Genomic DNA, 22,372 nt, shown 5'->3' on the forward strand with positions numbered 1-22,372 from the left:
ATCTTCTGGATCCTATTCCCTCCATTTTTCAGTTACCTTAATCCTTTAGTTTCTCTCTCTCTCTGTAGATCATTTACATTAGCACATGGATATGATCTAGTACAATACTGTCCAATAAAGTAGCCATTAGCCACATATGCCTAGTGCAACTAAAAATGAATTTTTAATTTTAATTAATTTTAATTTTAATAGCTACATATGACTAGTGGCTATGGCATTGGACAGTTCAGTCCTAGAATATCCCTTTTAAATTCTCCCCTGGATTCCACATTCCCTTAAAACTATGAAAACCCATCCTTTTTAGTACTTTTTACAGCCAAGCCTTCAAAGAAGTTGTTGATACTCCCTACCTTCACATACAAACCTACCTTCCACTTTTTAGTTCGTATAACCTGACTTCTGTTCCCATTATTCCACTGAAATGTCTCTTGTCAAGGTCACTAGTGACCTCAGTGGTGCAAATCTTCATTAGTTTCCTATTGCTGTGGTAACATATTACCACAAATTTAGTTGCCTAAAACATGCAAATTTATATTCTTACAGTTCTGGAGGTCAAAACCCAAAATGAGTCACACTAAGCTAAAATTAAGGTGTTGGTAGAAATACATTTTTTCTGGAGGGTCTAGAGGAGACTCCATTTCCTTGCCTTTTTTAGCTTCTAGAAGGTACCTGCATTCCTTGGCTTGTTCCATTTCCAATTTTCAAACCAGCAACAGCAAATCAAGTTCTTGTCATACTTCATTATTTTGACCTCCTTTTTTGCCTCTTTCTTCCACTTATGAGGACCCTTGTGTTTACAGTCAGTCCACTGGATACTCTAGGATAATTTCCCTGTCTAAATTCACCTTACTAGTAACCATAATTTTATTTGCAATTTTAACTTCCCATTGCTATGCTCTAGGGATTTGGATGTGGATACCACTGAAAGGCCATTTTTTTGCTTACCACACAATCCAGTGGTAACTTTTTCTTTCCAAAATGCTTCCACCTTTCAGCAACATATGACACATGTAACCACAGCTTCATTTTCAAAACACTCACCTTTTTTTGTTTCCTTGACATCACAGTCTCCTCAATTCTTCTTACCTTCTAATCATCTTCCTTTCTTTACCTTTAAATGATGCAGTTCTCCAGAATTCATTCTGGTCCCTCTTACCTCCACATATTGCTTTCAGGTAATTTAATTCAGTTCCATGGCCTTAAATATCATCTATATGTTTTTGACTCCCAAATATATATCTCAAGGTCATGACTCCTGCACTTTCATGTTATACACACACACACACACACACACACACACATCTAACTCCTTACTCCACGTAGATGTCTTATGGACATTTCACACTTAACTTTATTCACAAACTTCTTGTTTTCTCTTCAGGTCTACTCTCTCATTACCCACTTGTTCAAATTGAAAAGCCTAGGAGTCACTGTGAGTATATACTAGTAAAAGGAAGAATGTACAACATGATATAACTATTATAAAAATTTATGCACTCAGTAAACAAGTCCAAAACTTATCAAGCAACTCTTGACAGACCTTCAGACAGTAAAAATTACAACAAGAATTGTAGCTGGGTATTTTAATACATCCCTCTCTGAAATGGCTATATCAAGCAAAACCAAAATAAGCCAATATATCAAAGTGTCAAAAGTGAAATTAATAACCTTAAGCTGGTAGATAACTATCAGAATATTTCTATAAAGACTTGCAAAAAAAATACCAAAAATTCATTAATCCAAATCAAAACCCCATTATAATTTATGTGTGTGAGGCAGTAAAAAATAAAGCTTAATTGAATTCTAATTCCAAAAGAGTATAGATTGTATTATAACCATAGCTCAGCACTTCTGATAGGATTACATCTCAAATTCCTATTGCTTAAATGTGTGATGCATTTTCTCTACCCTCTTCCTCACTTCTTTCCATAAATCATCATGGTCCAATAGAACATTCTATCGTAATGAAAATGCTCTATATCTACATTGTTCATATGGTAGCCACTAGTCTCATGTGACTACTAAGAATGTGAAATGTAGCCAGTATGATTAAGAATTAAGTTTTTTCATTTTATTTAATTTCAACTAACTTAAATTTAAATATACATATGTGGTTCATGTTCACTGTTTTGGACAGTGAATCTCTAAATGTTTAGCTCTTCATGAATTCTAATACTTGCTTCTGCCAAGTACTTGGATGCACTACCAAACACTTTTTCTATTCAGATAGTATCTTTAACATATTATAGTTTATTTACCTTACATCATAATATTTAATTGTTGTAGGTTCACTGAGTTGTACACACAAACATAATTCCACTAATAAGTTCACTAAATTTTAAATAGGTAATTAATTATACAGAGATCTTTGTGGAGTTATTGTGTTATACAATACTTTAGTAATGTTTTGGGGAAATGGTTGGGGTTCTTAGATAAGCTGGGAATTCATTATTTTTCCCATTTGAAATAATGGAATATAGATTTCCACTGTCAGAAAATTCACTCTTGAACATGTTTTCAGAAATTAACTAAACTTGGGTTACAAGTGATATTTGTATATAAAAGCCTACACCCCCAAAACAAAATATACACTTTATTTTCAAATACATGGGGAATATATACAAAGATAAATTATGTACTATATCATAAAGGAAATGACAAATTCCAAAGAATCAAAAGCATACAGATAATGTTCTCAGACCATAATACAATAAAAATAGAAATAATTTTAAAAGAATAGTTTTAAAAGTCTCAGAAGAAATGATAAAGGAAGGAGATCAGTTTATAGCTCCTAAAGAAATAATGGATACAGGACTGATTAATCAATGTATAAGTAGTTTTGGCAATGCATAAACCCACCAAACAACATAATCCCTAAAAATGTGACAGCTAGATATTATATGCCTATCAAAGTAATAAAAAGGAAATATTCACAACCATGTAAACAAAGTGGAGATAAGTAATCTACCCAATAAAGAGTTCAAGGTAATGATAATAAAGATGCTCACCAAACTCAGGAGAAGGATGAATGAACACAGCAAGAATTTCAACAAAGGGTTAGAAAATAAATGAAAAATCAAATAGAGCAGAATACAATAACCAAAATAAAAAGCACACTAGAAGGAATTAACGGTAGATAATGATACACATGAATGAATCAGTGATATGAAAGACAGAGTATTGGAAATTACACAAGCTGAACAGAAAAAAATGAAAAAAAAGGTAGTTTAAGAGACCTCTGGAACAATATGAAGCATACAAGCATTCACATTATAGGGTTCCAGAATGAAAAGAGAGAGAGAAAGGAAAAGATAACTTATTTAAAGAAATAATAACTGAAAAAGTCCTTAAACTGGGAAAGGAACAGACATACAGGTCCAGGAAGCAGCAAATCCCAAACAAGATGAACCCAAAGAGGTCTATGCCATGACACGTTACAATTAAAATGGCAAAATATAAAATATAAAGAATTTTTTTAAAGGAGCAAGAGAAAAACTGCTAGTTTTATATAAGCTAACACCCATAAGATTAGCAGCTAACTTTTCAAGTGCACATGGAGCATTTCCAAGGATAGTCCACATTCTAGGCCAAAAAAAAAAAAAAAAAGGCTCAATAAATATAAAAAGATTGAAATGAAATCAAGCATATTTCCTGACCACAGTATTATAAGACTAGAAATCAACTGCAAGAAAAGAAAACTGCAAAAAACAGAAATGTGGAGTATAAATAACATGTTACTGGGCAACCAATAGCTTACTGATGAGATCAAGAAGAAATTGTTTTTAAATACCTGCAAATAAATGAAAATGGAAACACAACAATTCAAAATCTATGGGCTGTGTGTTGAGCCAAGATGATGGTGGAGTAGAGAGACTCACAGCTTGCTCTCTCCCACAAATACACCAAAAATTACATCTACAAACCCATTGAATTGCACAAAATACCTACTGAACTCTGGCAGAGTGTCTCTCATTTTGAAATACAGGAGGATTCTCACAAAATCCAGTAAGGAAAAAAAAAAGGAAAAAGAAAAAAATGGTGCCAGGCCAGCCCTGCAGGGAGGGAGTGGCATAGGAAGAAATGTACCCTCATGCTGGAACACCCCTTCTCCAGCTGGTAGGTCAGCAGGGACAGAAGCAAAGCTTCCAAGGCTCAGAGGAAAAAGTGGCAACAGTTTGGTTCCCCGCATTCCTCAGACCTAGGGCTAGCTAGCAGGGACAAGCTGGGACTGGCTGCTGGAGATCAGTGAAGACCCCAGGCAGAGGGCTGGGGCTCACTGTACAGAGACAGCCTCAGGGGACTAGAGGGCAGTATAAGCACTGACTGGGATATATGTGGAATAGAACAGCCTGGGACCCCTCATAAAAAAACAACACTGTTGATGTGTCTATGGTGGGGGGGAAGGGGGCAACACAGCTGCACCATAGCTGCTTACTCTGCTTTTGGTGTGTTCTTGTGAGAAGAGAAGTGGACCTGGATCATAGCCATCACTGCTGTGGGGAAGCAGGGCTGAAAACTGAATCCATACCCAGCGGCCCTGCACTTCACCGGCGGGACATATATTTTTACAGCCCCAGGCATAGAGGGCAAATTTACTCTCTCTGGTCCCTTTGTGGACCCTGCCTCTGGGAGGAAAAAAGAGTGACTAGAATTCTAACATATGGCAGGGGCGAGTACTGGTATTTACAACAGGCCTGCATACTGTACTATATGTAGAGGTGGAGCTGGGGTCTGCTCTGACCCTGTGGCACACCACAGATTCAGCTGTGTGGCTGCACACTTGCTATGGTGGGTCCTAGTGCCTGACACTGGTGGATCTGCACTGGTGGTTCCTGGGGCTCAGAACCTGGGGGACATCAGAGCAGGAGGCTAGAAGAAATGGACAAGTTTCTAGAAAAAGTCCACCAAGAGTGAATCAAGAAGAAATAGATCATTTGAAAAGAACAATCACTAGAAGTGAAATAGAATCGGCAATGAAAACTTCCATGCAAATAAAAGTCCAGGACCAGATAGCTTCACTGGAAAATTCTATCAAACATACAAAGAAGAGCTCAAACCAATCCTTCTCAAACTCTTCCAAAGATTGAAGAGGAGGGAATACTCCCAAACTCATTGTATGAAGCCATCATCACCCTGATACCAAAGCCAGACAAAGACACTACCAAAAAAGAAGCTATGTGCCAGTATCAGTAATGAACATAGATGCAAAAATCCTCAAAAAATACTAGTAAACAGAATCCAACAACACATAAAAAGGATCATACACCATGATCAAGTTGGATTCATCCCAGGGACACAAGGGTGGAGCAACATACACAAATCAATCAATGTGATACACCACATCAACAAGTGAAAGTACAAAAATCACAGGATCATCTCAATAGATACAGAAAAATCATTTGATAAAATTCAACATCCATTCATGATAAAAATAAAAATAAAAATTCTTACCAAAATGGGTATAGAGGGACATATCTCAACATAAAAAATGTTATTAATGACAAACCTAGAGCCAGCATAATACTCAACAATGAAGAGATGAAAGGACAAAACAAGAATGCCCACTCTCAACACTTCTACTAAATATAGTATTGGAAGTCCTAACCATAGCAATGAAACAAGAAAAAGAAATAAAAGGGATCCAAAATGGAAAAGAAGTAAAATTGTCATTATATGTGGATAAAATACTATATATAGAAAACCCTAAAGGCTCCACACAAAAACTACTAGAGCAAATAAAAGAATCTGGCAAGGTAGCTGGACACAAAATTAACATACAGAAATCAGTGGCATTCCTTTGCACTAAAAATAAAATATCAGAAAAGGAAGGTAAAGAAACAATCCCTTTTAAAATTGCATCCTTCAAAGAAAAAATAGAATTCTTAGGAATAAATCTGACCAAGGAATTGAAAGACTTATATGTGGAGAACTACAAAACGCTGACTAAGGAAATTAAAGGGGACTTAAAGAAATGGAAAGATATCCAATGTTCTTGGATTGGAAGAATTACCATTGTTAAAATGGCCATACTACTCAAAGCAGTCTGTAGATTTAATGTGATTCCCATCAAATTACCTGAGATATCTTATACAGAATTAGAACAAATAATCCTAAAATTTATAAGAAATCACAAAAGACCGAGAATTGCCAAAACATTATTGAAGAAAAAGAATGAAGCTGGAGGAATAACCGCCCCAGACTTCAGACAATACTACAGAGCTACAATAATCAAAACAGCATATTATTGATACAAAAACAGACATATGGATCAATGGAACAAAATAGAGAGCCCAGACATAAGCCCACAAACTTTTGGTCAATTAACCTTTGACAAAGGAGGCAAGAACATACAATGGAGTAAAGACAGTCTCTTCAGCAAATGGTGTTGGGAAAAGTGGCTAGCAGCATGTAAATCAATGCAGATAGAATATTCCATCACACCACACACAAAAATAAACTCAAAATGATTTAAAGAGTTAAACATAAGACAAGACATTATAAACCTCTTAAAAGAAAACACAGGCAAAACATTATCTGACATAAATCTCAGCAATGTTTTCCTAGGGAAGTCTATCCAAGCAATAGAAATAAGAGCAAAAATAAACAAATTGGACCTAATTAAACTTACAAGCTTTTGCATATAGGCACATGAAAAAATGTTCAATATCACTAATTATCAGAGAAATGCAAATCAAAACTACAATGAGGTAACACCTCACACCAGTCAGAATGGCCAACATTCAAAAATCCACAAATGACAAATGCTGGAGAAGCTGTGGAGAAAAGGGAACACTCCTACACTGTTGGTGGGAATGCAGTTTGGTGCAGCCACTGTGGAAAACAGTATGGAGATTCCTCAAAAGACTAGGAATAGACTTACCATATGACACAGTAATCGTGCTCCTGGGCATATATCCAGAAGGAACCCTACTTCAAAATGACACCTGCACCCCAAAGTTCATAGCAGCACTATTTACAATAGCCAAGACATGGAAGCTGCCTTGATGTCCATCAACAGATGGCTGGATAAAGATGAGTTGGTATATTTATACGATGGAATACTATTCAGCCCCCAAAACTGACAGCATAATGCCACTTGCAGCAACATGGATGTTCCTGGAGAATGTCATTCTAAGTGAAGTAAGCCAGAAAGAGAAAGAAAAATGCCATATGATATTGTTTATATGAGGAATATAAAAAAGAAAAACAAACAAAACATAAATACAAAACAGAAACAGACTCATAGACATAGAATACAAACTTGTGGTTGCCAAGGGGGCAGGGGTAGGGAAGGGATAGACTGGGATTTCAAAATGTAGAATAGGTAAAAAACATTATACGGTATAGCACAGGGAAATATATACAAGATCTTAAGGTAGCTCACAGAGAAAAAAGTGTGACAATATATGTATGTTCATGTATAACTGAAAAATTGTGCTCTACACTGGAATTTGACACAACATTGTAAAATGATTATAAATCAATAAAAAATGTTAAAAATAAAATAAAATAAAAAATAAAAATAAAACCTTAAAAAAACACAAGCTTTTGCACAGCGAAGGAAACCATAAACAAAACAAAAAGACAACCTACAGAGTGGGAGAAAATATTTGCAAAAGATGAGACTGACAAGGGCTTAATTTCCAAAATATATAAACAGCTCATACCACTTAAAAGAAAAAAGCAAACAACCCAATCCAAAAATGGGCAGAAGATCTAAACAAGCAATTCTCCAGTGAAGACATGCAAATGGCCAATAAGCACATGAAAAAAGGATTAATATCGCTAATTATCAGAGAAATGTAAATCAAAACTCCAATGAGGTATCACCTCACACCAGTAAGAATGGCCATCATTCAAATGTACACAAATGTCCACAAATGACAAATGCTGGAGAGGCTGTGGAGAAAAGGAAACCCTCCTACACTGCTGGTCGGAATGTATTTTGGTGCAGCCTTTATGGAAAAAAAACATTACGGAGATTCCTCAGAAGACTAAAAATACACTTACCATATGACCCAGTAATCCTGCTTCTGGGCATATATCCAGAGGGAACATTAATTCAAAAAGATACATGCACTCTAATGTTCATGGAAGCAATGTTTACAATAGTCAAGTCATGGAAACAATGTAAATGTCCATCAACAGATGACTGGATACAGAAGTTGTGGTATATTTATACAGTGGAATACTACTCAGCCGTAAAAAATAATAAAATAATGCAATTCACAGTAACATGTATGTCCCTGGAGAATGTCATTCTAAGTGAAATAAACCAGAAAGGGAAAGAAACATTCTATGTGATATCACTTATATGTGAAATGTAAAAAAACAAAAGACTAACTTATTTACAAAACAGAAGCAGGCTCACAGACATAGAAAAGAAACTTATGGTTACCAGTGGGGGATGGGATAAATTGGGAGTTCGAGATTTGCAGATACTAACTAATATATATATATATATATATATATATATATATATATATATGTGTGTGTGTGTGTGTGTGTGTGTGTTATTAGCTATATAATAAATGAAGACGTTTATAGTGTATAGCATATGAACTATATTCAATATCTTATGGTAACTTATGATGAAAAAGAATATGAAAACAAATATTTGTGTGTTCCTATATGACAGAATTTTTGTGCTGTACACCAGAAATTGACACAACATTGTAAATTGACTATACTTATAAAAATATGTAAAAAAGAAAATTAAAAAAACTTCCAAGGTAGAATACTCTACTCAGGAAAGTTATCATTCAGAAGTGAAGAAGAGATAGAGTTTTCCAGACAAGCAAAAGATAAAGGTGTTCATCAGTACTAAACAGACCTTATAGAAAATGCTAAAGGGACATCTTTAAGCTGAAAAGAAATGGCAGTAATTAGTAACAAGAAAATGTGTGAAATTATAAATCTTTCTGATAAAAGTAAATATATAGTAAAGTCTATGGATTAATCACTTACAAAGCCAGTAAAATAGATAAAATACAAAAGTAGTTAAAGTAACAATAGTTACAATAATTAGTTAAGGGATATATACAGTAAAAAGACATAAAATGTTACATTAAAAACATAAAAAATGGGGGGAAAGAGTAAAAATGCAGCAGTTTAGAATTCATTTAAACTTAAGTTGTCAACAACTTTAAATAGAGGATTATAAATAGAGTTTGTTGTATGTAAACACCACAAAGCAAAACCTAATGTAGATACACTTAAGATAATGAGAAAGAAATCTAAGTATATCACTAAAGAAAGTCACCAAACCACAAAGGACATGAGCTTGAGAAGAAGAAACAGAGGAGCTAAAAATACAGCCAGAAAACAATGAACAAAGTGGAAATAAGTACATACCTACCAATAATTCCCTTAAACATAAATAGACTAAATGCTCCAATGAAAAGATATAATGTGGCTGAGTGGTTTAAAAAAGTTGTATGTTGCCTCCAAGAAGCTCACTTCAGATATAAGGAAACCTACAAACTGAGTGGATGGAGAAATATGTTCCATGCAAATGAAACCAAAAGAAAGCTGTACTTATATCAGACAAAACAGATTTTAAAACAAAGACTGTAATAAGAGACAAAGAAGGCATTACATTAAAATAAAAGGGTCAATCCAATAAGTGCATATAATATTTATAAATATTTATACACTCAGCATGAGTACCTAAATATATAAAACAGATATTAACAGACCTAATGGGTAAGATAGTAATAAAATAACCATAGGAGATTTTTGTAACCCACTTACATCAATGGTTAGATCTTTCAGAAAGAAAATCATTAAGGAAACATTAGCCTTAATGGTACATTAGACCAGATTCACTTAACAGATACATATAGAACATTCTATGTAAAAGCAACAGAATGAATATTATTCTCAAGAGCACATAAACATTCTTTAGTATAGATCACATTGTAGGTCACAAAACAAGTCTTAACAAATTTAAGGAGACTGAAATCATATGAAACATCACTTCTGACCACAATGGTATAAACTAAAAATAATTTACAAGAAGAAAATTAGAAAATTCACAAGTGTGTGGATGTTAAATAGCATGAAACTAAACAACCAATGGTTAACAAAGTAATCAAAAGACAAATTTAAAAATACCCTGAGACAAATGAAAATAGAAATACAATATGCCAAAATTTATGGGGTACAGAAAAAGAAGTTTTAATAGGGAAGTTCATAGTGATAAATGCTCATCTCAAGCACACAAAAAATCTTAAATAAACAACCCACCTTTACACTTCAAATAACTCAAAAAGAAAAAAAAAATCCCAGTTAGTAGAAGAAAGAAAATAACAATTATAGTGGAAAAAATAAACTACCACTAAAATGACAATAAAAGGTCAATAAAACTAACAAATGGTTCTTTGAAAAGGTACTAAAAATTTGGCAAACCTTTAGCTAGACCCACCAAGAAAAAGAGAGAGAACTAAAATAAATAAAAATAGAAATGTAAGAAGATATTACAACTGATAATACAGAAATACAAATGATCACAGGAGATTACTTGGAACAATATTATGACAAACTGGACAACCTAGAAGAATGGATAAACTGCTGGAAACATACAATCTTCCAACATTGTTTCATAAAGAAGTAGAAAATCTGAATAGACTGATTACTAGTAAGAAGATTTAATCAACAAAGAAAAGTGCCCAGTAGACAAAAACAATACTCCAGGACCTGAAATCTTCACTGGTATATTCTACCAGATATTCAAAGAAGAATTAATACCAATCTTTCTCAAACTATTCCAAAATATGGAAGAGGATAAAACACTTCAAAACTTATTTTATGAGGCCAGCATTACCCTGATACCAAAACCAAACTAGGACTCCATGTAAAAAGAAAATCACATACCCATAACTTTCATGAACATAAGTGTAAAATCCTCAGCAATATATTAGCAAACCAACATCAACAATACATTAAAAGAATCATACACTATGATAGAGTGGGATTTATTCGAGGGATGCAAGGATGGTTCAGAATTCAGAGATCAATCAACGTGGTATACCACATTAACCAAAATGAAAGGCAAAAATCATATAATCATCTCAATAAATGCAGAAAAAGCATTTGACAAAATTCAACATCCATTTCTGATAAAAAAAATATTCAGTGAAGTGAGTGGAGACAGAATATACCTTAATATAATAAAGGCCATAAATAACAACTCCACATATAATAAATTCAATGGTGAAAAACTGAAAGATTTTCCTTTATGATTAGGAGCAAAAGAAGGATACTCACTCTCACCACTTTTATTCAACGTAGTATTGAAAGTCCTAACAAGGGCAATTAGGCAAGAAGAACAAATAAAGGGCATTCAAATTAGATAGGAAAAAATAAAGCTGCTACTATTTGAATGTAACATGATATTAAATACAGAATGCCCTAAAGACTCCACCAAAGAACTTTTGGCATAAACAGATTCATTAAAGTTTCAAGATTAAATATCAACAAACAGAAATTCATACAATAATAACAAATAGTCAGAAAAAAATAATAAAATAATTCCCATGTACAGTTGTATCAAAAAAACCTGAAATACTTTAGAATAAAATTAAACAAGGAGGTGAAAGACCTGAACAATAAAACCATAAGACATTGATGAAAGAAAATTAAAGAAGACACAAACCAAATGGAACAATATTCCTTTTTCATGGATTGGAAGAATTAATATTCTTATAATATTCATACCACCCAAAATGATCACAGATATAATGCAATTTCTATCAAAATTACAATGGCATTTTTCAAAGAAATATAACAAACAATTCTAAACTTTGTTCAGAACCACAGAAGAACCTGAATAACCAAAGCAATCTTGAGAAAGAAAAACAAAGCTGGAGGCATCATGTGCCCTGATTTCAAATTATATTACAAAGTGACTGTAATCAAAACATTATGGTACTGGCATAAAAACAGACAGCTATATCAATGAAATAGAATAGAGAGCCCAGAAATGAACCCACACTTATATGGGCAATTAATATACCACAATGAAGACAAGAATGTACAATGGGGAAAGATAGCCTCTTCAATAAATGGTGTTGGGAAACTGTACAGCTACATGCAAAAGAGTCAAACTGAACTACTTTTTCATACCATATACAAAAAATAAACTCAAAACAGATTAGAGACTTAAATGTAAGACCTGAAACTTTAAAAATCCTGGAAAATATAGGCAGTATACTCTTTGACACAGGTCTTAATAATATTTTATTCCATCTGTTTCTTCAGGCAAGAGCAACAGGAACAAAAATAAGAAAACAGTATTACATGAAACTACAAAAGGTTTTTCATAAAAAATACTTTTTTAAAGAAATGAAAAGGCCACATACTGAATGGGATAAGATACTTGTAAATACGATATCCAATAAAGGGTTAATGTTCAACATATACAAAGAACTCATACAACTCTCTCCCTCTCTCTCTCTCTCTCTCTCTCTATATATATATATATATATATATATATCTCATATGTGTGTGTATATATACACACATATGTATATTGTTCATATACATATATATGAACAATCTGATTTAAAAAAATGGGTAGAACACTCCCAACGGTGCCCCTGAGGGAACTCAGGATATGAAAGAACAGGATACTGGCCCTGGATATCTAGGTGCATATCAAATGAATGATTTCAAGGAGCCCAGGCCTTTTCATGTTTACATACATAGAAAATCACTGAATTCCTTAACTTGAGATATCTGGTTTTCTTTAACTGACAGTAATTTTTGATGTTCTGACTACTTGGTCCTTGTTGTGAAAACTCATATTCTGGCTTCTGCCTTGCCACTTTGGAACAGCCTCTTAGAGTGATCTGAGATGCTGTGTCCCAGGCTCAATTCCTAATAAAATATGCCAAATAAAACAGAAAAAATTGGTAGATGACTTTTTTCCAAACAAGTTATCCAAATGGCCAACAAGTACAACAAAAGATGCTCACCATCATTAGTTATCAGGGAAACGTGAATCAAAACTATGATATCATCTCATGTCCATTAGAATGGCTATTATTAAAAAGGCAAGGAATTACAAGTGTTGAGAATGTGGGAAAAATGGAACCCTTGTGCATTGTTGGTAGGAATGTAATTTGGTGCAGCCACTATGGAAAATAGTATGGCAGTTCCTCAAAATATTAAAAATAGAACTACCATATGATCCAGCAATTCCACTTCTGGGTATTTACCTGAAGAAAATGAAATAACTAATTCAAAAAGATATATGCACCACCATGTTTATTTCAGCATTATTCACAATAGTGGAGACATGGAAACAACCTAAATGTCCTTCAGTGAATAAATGGATAAAGTTGATGTGGTATGTGTGTATATGTATATATATAAATATATGTGTGTGCGTGTGTGTGTGTGTGTGTATACACACAATGAAATTCTATTCAGCTATAAAAAATGAAATCTTTCCATTTATGACAACATGGATGGAACTTTAGGGTATTATGCTAAGTGAAATAAGTCAGATAGAAAAAGTCCAATATCATATGTTCTCATTTATATGTTAAAATGAAAACAAACCAAAAAAATCCAAGGTCATAGATACAGAGAACAGATTGGCAGTTGCCAGAGGCAGGGGTTAGGGCTTGGAAAAAATAGGTAAAGGCAGTCAAAAGGTACAAACTTCCAATTATAAAATAAATAAGTGAATGGGATGGAATATACCACTTGCACATATAGTTTATAATACTATATTGTATATTTGAAAGTTGCTAAGAGAGTAGATGCTAAAAGTTCTCATCATAAAAAATTTTAGATATGTAATGGTGATGGATGTTAACTACACTTATTATGGTGATCATTTTGTAATATATACAATTATGGAATCATATTGTACATCTGAAACTAATATAATATTAAATGGCAATTATAATTCAATAAAAAAGAAGTCTCATCATACAAAAACAGAATTGTTGCTGTCATTACCAGAGATGAACACAGTGTCTATTGGAAAGTAGTCTGGGCCTTCAAAACCGACTTGAGGTTCTGTAGTGCAGTGATGGGTACCTTTCAGGAGGCTAGTGAAGAATACATGAGTTTTTTCCCAAAATCGTAACCTGTGTGCATCTTCAAAAGACAGTCTCTATCACACCCTTATATATCCAGTTGGTGAATTGGTTACAGAAAGGGTTTTACTGAAGGCAGTTTTTATGATGTCTTGTGATCAATTGTATAAAGTGCTCTAGTTTTAACTTGTGACATTTTTATAGTAAATTGTTTATAATATGTTGCAATTGTACTTAATTCAGCCCATCTTTTACTTAGGATGGCTGTTTATAGACATAAATTATGTGAGCACTGTTGATTTGTAGTTGACCACCTGTTAATTTGTGGAAGAGATGGATGATAGTTTTTGATTCTTGTGATGAATGTCTCTGTTAATAATTTGTTGCTTAGCTCTTGAGGTACTAGAATTAATATACATGTATATAGCATGCTTCTGAATTACAATTTATTATTTAATCTAGATGTTTAACAATTGGGGCCATTAAGTCTGACCACACATCAATATTAGAATTGAATAAGCAATTTGGAGTCCAATATATTTATTTAAAGGAAGTAAACATACAATAAACCTAGCAAAACAAGTCAAAGAGGGGAAGAGCTGAGTTGTTTAAGACATGGTTGAGAAAACTTGCACTCTATATGGAAAAATTTAAATGGATCCCTAGCTAATAGCACATAGAAAAGTAGATTCTGGAATGGTTAAAGATCTGAATGTGACAAATAAAATTATAAATAGAAGATAATATAGCAAAATATCTTTGGGACCAGAAGAAGGAAGGACTTTATAAACAAAACTTCAAAAGCACAGGTTATGAGGACCAAATTTGATGGATTTGATTACAAATGTTTTTCTGGTCAACAGAGAGTACCATGAACAAAATGGATGGGTGAAATATTGGGAAAATATATCTGTAATGTATAAAGCAGATAAGAGACTAATAATTAAAATACAGAAACTCTTGAAGGTCAAAAAGAAAAATCTGTCTAGAAATTCCAATCTATCTAGAAACCCCAATCCAGCCATCTACTCAAAATACATCCAGAATCAGAACACTTCTCCTTCCATTAGCTCTATCAGGCTCGTCTGAGCTTCCATCATTTTGTACCCAAATTAATCTAATTATCTTGGTCTAATTATCTTTATTGTCTCACTCCCCAAGTGATCTCATGCATATATAATCTTTAAATATCATCTACATGCTGATAACTTAAATCTCTATCTTGAGTTTACACTTCTTCTCAAATCTCCAGACATGTGTAGCCAAATACCTACTTGATATTTCCACTTGGATGTCCAATAGACATCGTAAACTTAACATATTTCAAACTGAAACCCCACCCCCTCCAAACTTGCATAAGTCTTTTCCATTTCATTAAATGACAACTATTTCCATTGGTCTAGACCAAAAACCTTGGAATCATCTTTTTCTGCTCTTTCCCCATCCTATCCCACATCTAAATATCTCATTGGATTTACTTTAAATCTTCATCCTAAATATGACCACTGCTCACCACTTCCACCTATACCATCCTGGCCCGAGCTACCATCATCTCATCATCTCTCACCAGAATTACTGCATTACTTCACAGATCATCTCCCTAACTCCTCCCTTGCCTCCTTACAGTCTCTTCTTAACACAGCAATCAGAATGATCATGCCAAAATGTAAGTTAGATCATGTCATTTCTCTGCTTAAAATCCTTCAGTGGCTTCCCAATCCACTCAAGGTCCCTATAATGGCCTATAAGATCCAACATGATCTGTTTCTTGTTCTTCTTCCACTTTAACTTTCTGATCTTTTGTCCTACCCTTTTCTCTGTGGTCCACTCAACACCAGAATACTAGCAGCCTCACTGTTCTTGATCATGCCACATGCATTCTTGCTTCAGGGTCTTTACTCTTGCTGTTCCTTTTTCTTGGAATACTCTCTCCTTCCACCAAATTTTTTCTCACAGTTGCCTCCCTAGCATTTTCTATCCCTCAGGTCACAAATTAAATGTCACTGCCTCAGGAAGATCTATACGCCTCTCCTTCCACCTTGTCACATTATCCTCTTCTGTTTCCTTTATACAACTTACCTGATTTTGTAAACATATATGTACCCACTTGGCTTCTTGCTTATTACCTGCCTTCTCCCCTAGAATGTAAAAGTTATGAGGGTAGAGGTCACACTGGTTTTATTAGTGAATTTGCCAGACTTCATTTTTATTAGTGACCCAAACTTTTTTGTTTTGTTAGACATTTGTGTTTCTTCTTTCATTAATTTCTTGTCTATATATGTACACATTTTCTTTTGCAATGGCCACTGTTTTTCAAAAAGTATCTTTCATATAGTAACAATGTCATATATGTTAAACATCCTTTTTGGGTCTCAGACTTAGAAAAACCTATCCCCACCCTAAGTTCAGATAAATGTTCACCTATATTTCTTTACAATTCTTTTATTTTTAAACTGTTTTACCTTTAATCCATTTGTAATTTATTTTAGCATATGGTAATAAGCAGAGATCTAATTTTATTTTTCCCAAGGAATAACAACTAGTCCTAAAACAATACACAGTGCTCCCTCAGTATCCATGGGGGATTGGTACTAGAAAACCACACGAATACCAAAATCCATATTGAAGTGCCTTATATAAAAATGTATAGTATTTGCATATAACCTACACATATACTCCTGTATACTTTAAATCATCTCTAGATGACTTATAATATCTGAAACAATGTCAATGCTATATAAGTAGTTGCTGGCTCATGGCAAATTAAAGTTTTGTTTTTTTTAATTTCTGGAATTTTTTTCTGAATGCAGTTGACCCATGAACAGCATGAGGATTAAGGGTGCAAACCCTCCACACAGCTGAAAATCCACATACAACTTTACAGTCTGTCCTCCAAATTTGTGGTTCCTCATCTGTGCATTCAATCAACCATGTATTGTGTAGTACTGTAGTAAATATTTATTGAAAAATCTGCATATAAGTGGACCTGTGCAGTGCAAATCTGTGTTGTTCAAGGGTCAACTGTATTTTCCATCTGTAGTTGGTTGAATCTGTGGATGTTGAACCAGTAGATATGGGGAGCTGACTGTATTGATAAATTTTTCCTTTCCTCCACTGAAATGATAGCTTTTTCTAATATTAAACTTTTATACATACTCAGCATTAGAGACAAGGGGTATGATTTCAATGCTATTGTGATGGCATTATCACAGGAACATAAGAAATCCTGGCTCTTACTCCTCTACTTGAGGCTTTTGACTAAGGGAACTATAAAGAATAGTAGCCAAATGAGAATCAAAATGCTATTTCCTTAATAACTGAGCCAGTGTCCACTAAGTCCTATTGCAGAACTCTGATAACAGATGAGTTGAAAAACTTTGACTTAAAGGACTAAACAAAGCTTCCTCTTTCTAACTCCTTGAAACTAAGATGTTTACATCTGCAGTGCAGAAATTGTCCTAGTTCATGTAACCAATTTTTCTTTATGTTTTATTTATTTATTTACTTATTATTGTATTACTTATTTTTTTATTTTGTGGGGGGAGGTAACTAGGTTTTTTTTTTTAGAGGAAATACTGTGGTTTGAACCCAGGACCTCATGCATGCTAAGCATGTGCTCTACCACTTGAGCTATATCCTCCCCCCTCATGTAACCAATTTAAATATTTGCAGGCCTAGGTCAACTTACCACATGGAAGCAGACAGTGCAATAAGGAGTGCTGAGATGAAAGAAACAGTAAACCTGCCCAGTAGTAAGACATTGTCCAACAAAGATCTTGGGTTCTGAATAATCAGATTAATAACATCTCCCTCTTGAGGACCTCTAAGGATGGAGGTAGAAAGATGAAATGTGGGCTGGTAGTGGAATTCTCACTGCTTTAGAATGAGTATTTCAATGTGGTATTCCCAGTGCTGTTGAAAAAGATGGAGTACATTAATATTTTTGCATTATAAGGGTCCCAGAAAGTGAAGAAAGAAAGGACCTGAGAAAAGTTTTGAAGAGATACTAACTGAAACCTTCCCTACCTTGGGAAAGGAAACACTCACCCGAGTCCAGGAAGCTCAGAGTCCCACATAGGATCAACCCAAAGAGGACTACACAAAGGCACATAATAAACAAATTCACAAAAATTAAGGATAAGGAGATAATATTAAAAATCAGCAAGACAAAAGCAACAAATAACATACAAGGGAACTCCCATAAGGTTATCAGCTGATTTTTCAGCAGAAACCCTTCAGGCCAGAAGGGAGTGGCATGATATATTTAAAGTGTTAAAAAGGAAAAACTTACAGCCAAGAATACTCTATCCAGCAAGGCTCTCATTTAGACTTGATGGAGACAACAAAAGCTTCACAGATAAACAAAAGCTAAAAGAATTCAGCACCTCCAAACCAGCTTTACAAGAAATATTAAAGGAACTTCTCTAGTCATCAAAGCACAAGGAAAGAGAACAAAAGAAGAAAAAGAAAAAAAAAGCAGATTGCACCTCCTCCTAGCACTGGGTCAGGTGCAGCTCTCCTCTGCTGTGGGCGGGCTGGTGCCCACTATCACCACTCCTATTCAACATAGTCCTGGAAGTCCTAGCCACAGCAGTCAGGCAAGAGAAAGAAATAAAAGGGATCCAAATTGGAAAAGAATAGGTAAAAGTGTCATTATATGCTGATGACATGTTACTATATATAGAAAACCCTAAAAGGTCCACACAAAAGCTCCGAGAGCTGATTGAAGAATTCAGCAAGGTAGCAGGTTACAAAATTAACGTTCAAAAATCAGTTGCATTTCTCTACACTAACGATAAATCAACAGAAGAAGAAAGTAAAGAAACAATCCCCTTTAAAATAGCACCCAAAATAATAAAATATCTGGGAATAAATCTAACCAAGGAGGTGAAAGAATTATACACAGAAAACTATAAACCATTGATGAATGAAATTAAAGAAGAATTTAAAACATGGAAAGATATTCCATGCTCTTGGATTGGAAGAATCAATATTATTAAAATCGTCACACTGCCCAAGGCAATCTACAGATTTAATGCAATCCCTATCCAATTACCCAGGACATATTTCACAGACCTAGAACAAATCATAATAAAATTTATATGGAACCATCAAAGACCTAGAATTGCCAAAGCATTACTGAAGAGAAAGAAAGAGGCTGGAGGAATAACTCTCCAAGACTTCAGACAATACTATAGAGCTACAGTCATCAAGACAGCATGGTATTGGTACCAAAACAGACATATAGACCAATGGAACACAATAGAGAGCCCAGAAATGAACCCACAGACTTTTGGTCAGCTCATCTTCGACAAAGGAGGCAAGAATATACAATGGAATAAAGACAGTCTCTTCAGCAAATGGTGATGGGAAAACTGGACAGCAGCATGTAAAACAATGAAGCTAGAACACTCCCTTACACCATATACAAAAATCAACTCAAAATGGATCAAAGACTTAAACATAAGACAAGATACAATAAATCTCCTATAGGAAAACACAGGCAAAACATTATCTGACATACATTTCAAAAATTTTCTCCTAGAAGAAATAAAAGCAAGAATAAACAAATGGGACCTAATGAAACTTACAAGCTTCTGCACAGCAAAGGAAACCAGAAGTAAAACAAAATGACAACCTACGGAATGGGAGAAAATTTTTGCAAGTGAAACCGACAAAGGCTTGATCTCCAGAATATATAAGCAGCTCATACGACTCAATAAGAAAAAAATAAACAACCCAATCCAAAAATGGGCAGAAGACTTAAACAATCAGTTATCCAAGGAAGACATACAAATGATCAAAAAGCACATGAAAAACTGCTCAATATCACTAATTATCAGAGAAATGCAAATCAAAACTACAATGAGGTATCACCTCACACCAGTCAGAATGGCCGTCATTCAAAAATCCACAAATGACAAATGCTGGAGAGGCTGTGGAGAAAGGGGAACCCTCCTACACTGTTGGTGGGAATGCGTTTGGTGCAGCCACTATGGAAGACAGTGTGGAGATTCCTCAAAAGACTAGGAATAGACTTACCATACGACCCAGGAATCCCACTCCTGGGCTTGTATCCAGAAGGAAATCTATTTCAGGATGACACCTGCACCGCAATGTTCATAGCAGCACTATTTACAATAGCCAAAACATGGAAACAGCCTAAATGTCCATCAACAGGTGACTGGATAAAGAAGTGGTGGTATATTTATACAATGGAATACTACTCAGCCATAAAAACCGACAACATAATGCCATTTGCAGCAACATGGATGCTCCTGGAGAATGTCATTCTAAGTGAAGTAAGCCAGAAAGAGAAAGAAAAATACCATATGAGATCGCTCATATGTGGAATCTAAAAAACAAAAACAAACAAACAAACAAAAACAAAGTGTAAATACAGGACAGAAATAGACTCACAGACAGAGAATACAGACTTGTGGTTACCAGGGGGGTGGAGGGTGGGAAGGGATAGACTGGGATTTCAAAACTGTAGAATAGATAAACAAGATTACACTGTATAGCACAGGGAAATATACACAAAATGTTATGAGAACTCACAGAGAAAAAAATGTGACAATGAGTGTGTATATGTCCATGAATGACTGAAAAATTGTGCTGAACAGGAATTTGACACAACATTGTAAAATGATTATAAATCAATTAAAAATGTTAAAAAAAAAGAAAAAGAAAACAGAAGACCTACAAAAACCAACTCAAAACATTTAACAAAAATGGCAGTTTAAGAATACACCTATCAATAATTACCTTAAATGTAAATGGATTAAATGCTCCAATCAAAAGACATAGACTGGCTGAATGGATAGAAAAAATGAGACCCATATATATGCTGTCTACAAGAGACTCATTTCAGAGCTAGAGACACATACAGGTTGAAAGTAAGGGAATGGAAAAAGATATCCCATGTAGACGGAAACCAAAAGAAAGCTGTAGTAGAAAAGTTTATATCTGAGAAAATAGATTTTAAAATAAAGACTTTTACGAGAGAGAAAGAAGGGCACTACATAATGCTTAAAGGATCAATCCAAGAAGAAAATATAACAATTGTAAATACATTTGCACCCAAAATAGGAGCACCTCAACATATAAGGAAATTTTAATAGACATAAAATGAGAAATTGACAATAACACAATTATAATGGGGAACCTTACACCCCACTTACACCAATGGACAGGCCATCCAGACAGAAAATCAATAAGGAAATACAGGCCCTAAATAACACATTAGACCAGATGGACCTAACTGATATCTATAGAGTATTCCATCCCAAAACAAAATACACATTTTTCTCAGGTGCACATGGAACATTCTCCAGAATCAACCACATGCTGGTCCACAAATCTACCCTCAGCAAATTTAAGAAAACTGAAATCGTACCAAGCATCTTTTTAGACCACAATGCTATTAGGTTAGAAATCAATTTAAAAAAAAAAAAAACTGCAAACATGTGGAAGCTAAACAATATGCTACTACACAACCAGTGAATCATGGAAGAAATCAAAGAGGAACCAGGAAGTCAAAAAATACTTTGAGACAAATAAAAATGAAAACACAACAAATCCAAAACCTCTGGGATGCAGCAAAAGTAGTTCTCAGAGGGAAGTTTATAGCAATACAAACCTACCTCAAGAAATAAGAAAAATCTCAAGTAAACAACCTAACCTTACATCTAAAGCAGCTGGAGGAAGAACAAACAAGCCCCAAAGTCAGTAGAAGAAAAAAAAATCATAAAGATTAGAGCAGAAATAAATGAAATAGAGACTAAAAAAAGAAAAATCAATGAAACTAAAACTGGTTCTTTGAAAAGATAAACAAAATTGATAAGCTTTCAGTCAGACTTATCAAGAAAAAAAGGAAGAGGGCCCAAATTAATAAAATCAGAAATGAAAAAGAAGTTACAATTGATAACAGAAATACATGGGATCATAAGAGGATTCTATGAGCAGCTATATGCCAACAAAAATGATGACACAGAAGAAATGGACAATTTCTTAGAAAGGTACAATTTGCCAAGACTAAACCAGGAAGAAATAGACAATATGAACAGACCAATTACCAGTACTGAAATTGGATCAGTAATTAAAAACCTCCCAACAAACAAAAGTCCAGGACCAGATGGCTTCACAGGTGAATTCTACCAAACATTTAAAGAAGAATTAACACCTATCCTTCTGAAACTATTTCAAAAAATTGCAAAGGAAGGAACACTTCCAAGCTCATTCTATGAAGCCATCATCATCCTGATACCAAAACCAGACAAGGATATCACAAAAAAGAAAATTACAGGCCAATATCACTC

General features: G+C 34.3%; 1 protein-coding gene across 3 annotated transcripts in view; it reads right to left on the minus strand.

Moving 5' to 3' along the window:
* Positions 1 to 22,372, minus strand: part of HEPH (hephaestin) — a 96,114-nt gene that overhangs the window by 26,481 nt on the left and 47,261 nt on the right. The gene's annotated exons all lie outside the window — the stretch shown is intronic.

The sequence above is a fragment of the Camelus dromedarius genome, chromosome X, assembly GCF_036321535.1.
Source record: "Camelus dromedarius isolate mCamDro1 chromosome X, mCamDro1.pat, whole genome shotgun sequence".
Classification (NCBI taxonomy): Eukaryota; Metazoa; Chordata; class Mammalia; order Artiodactyla; family Camelidae; genus Camelus; species Camelus dromedarius.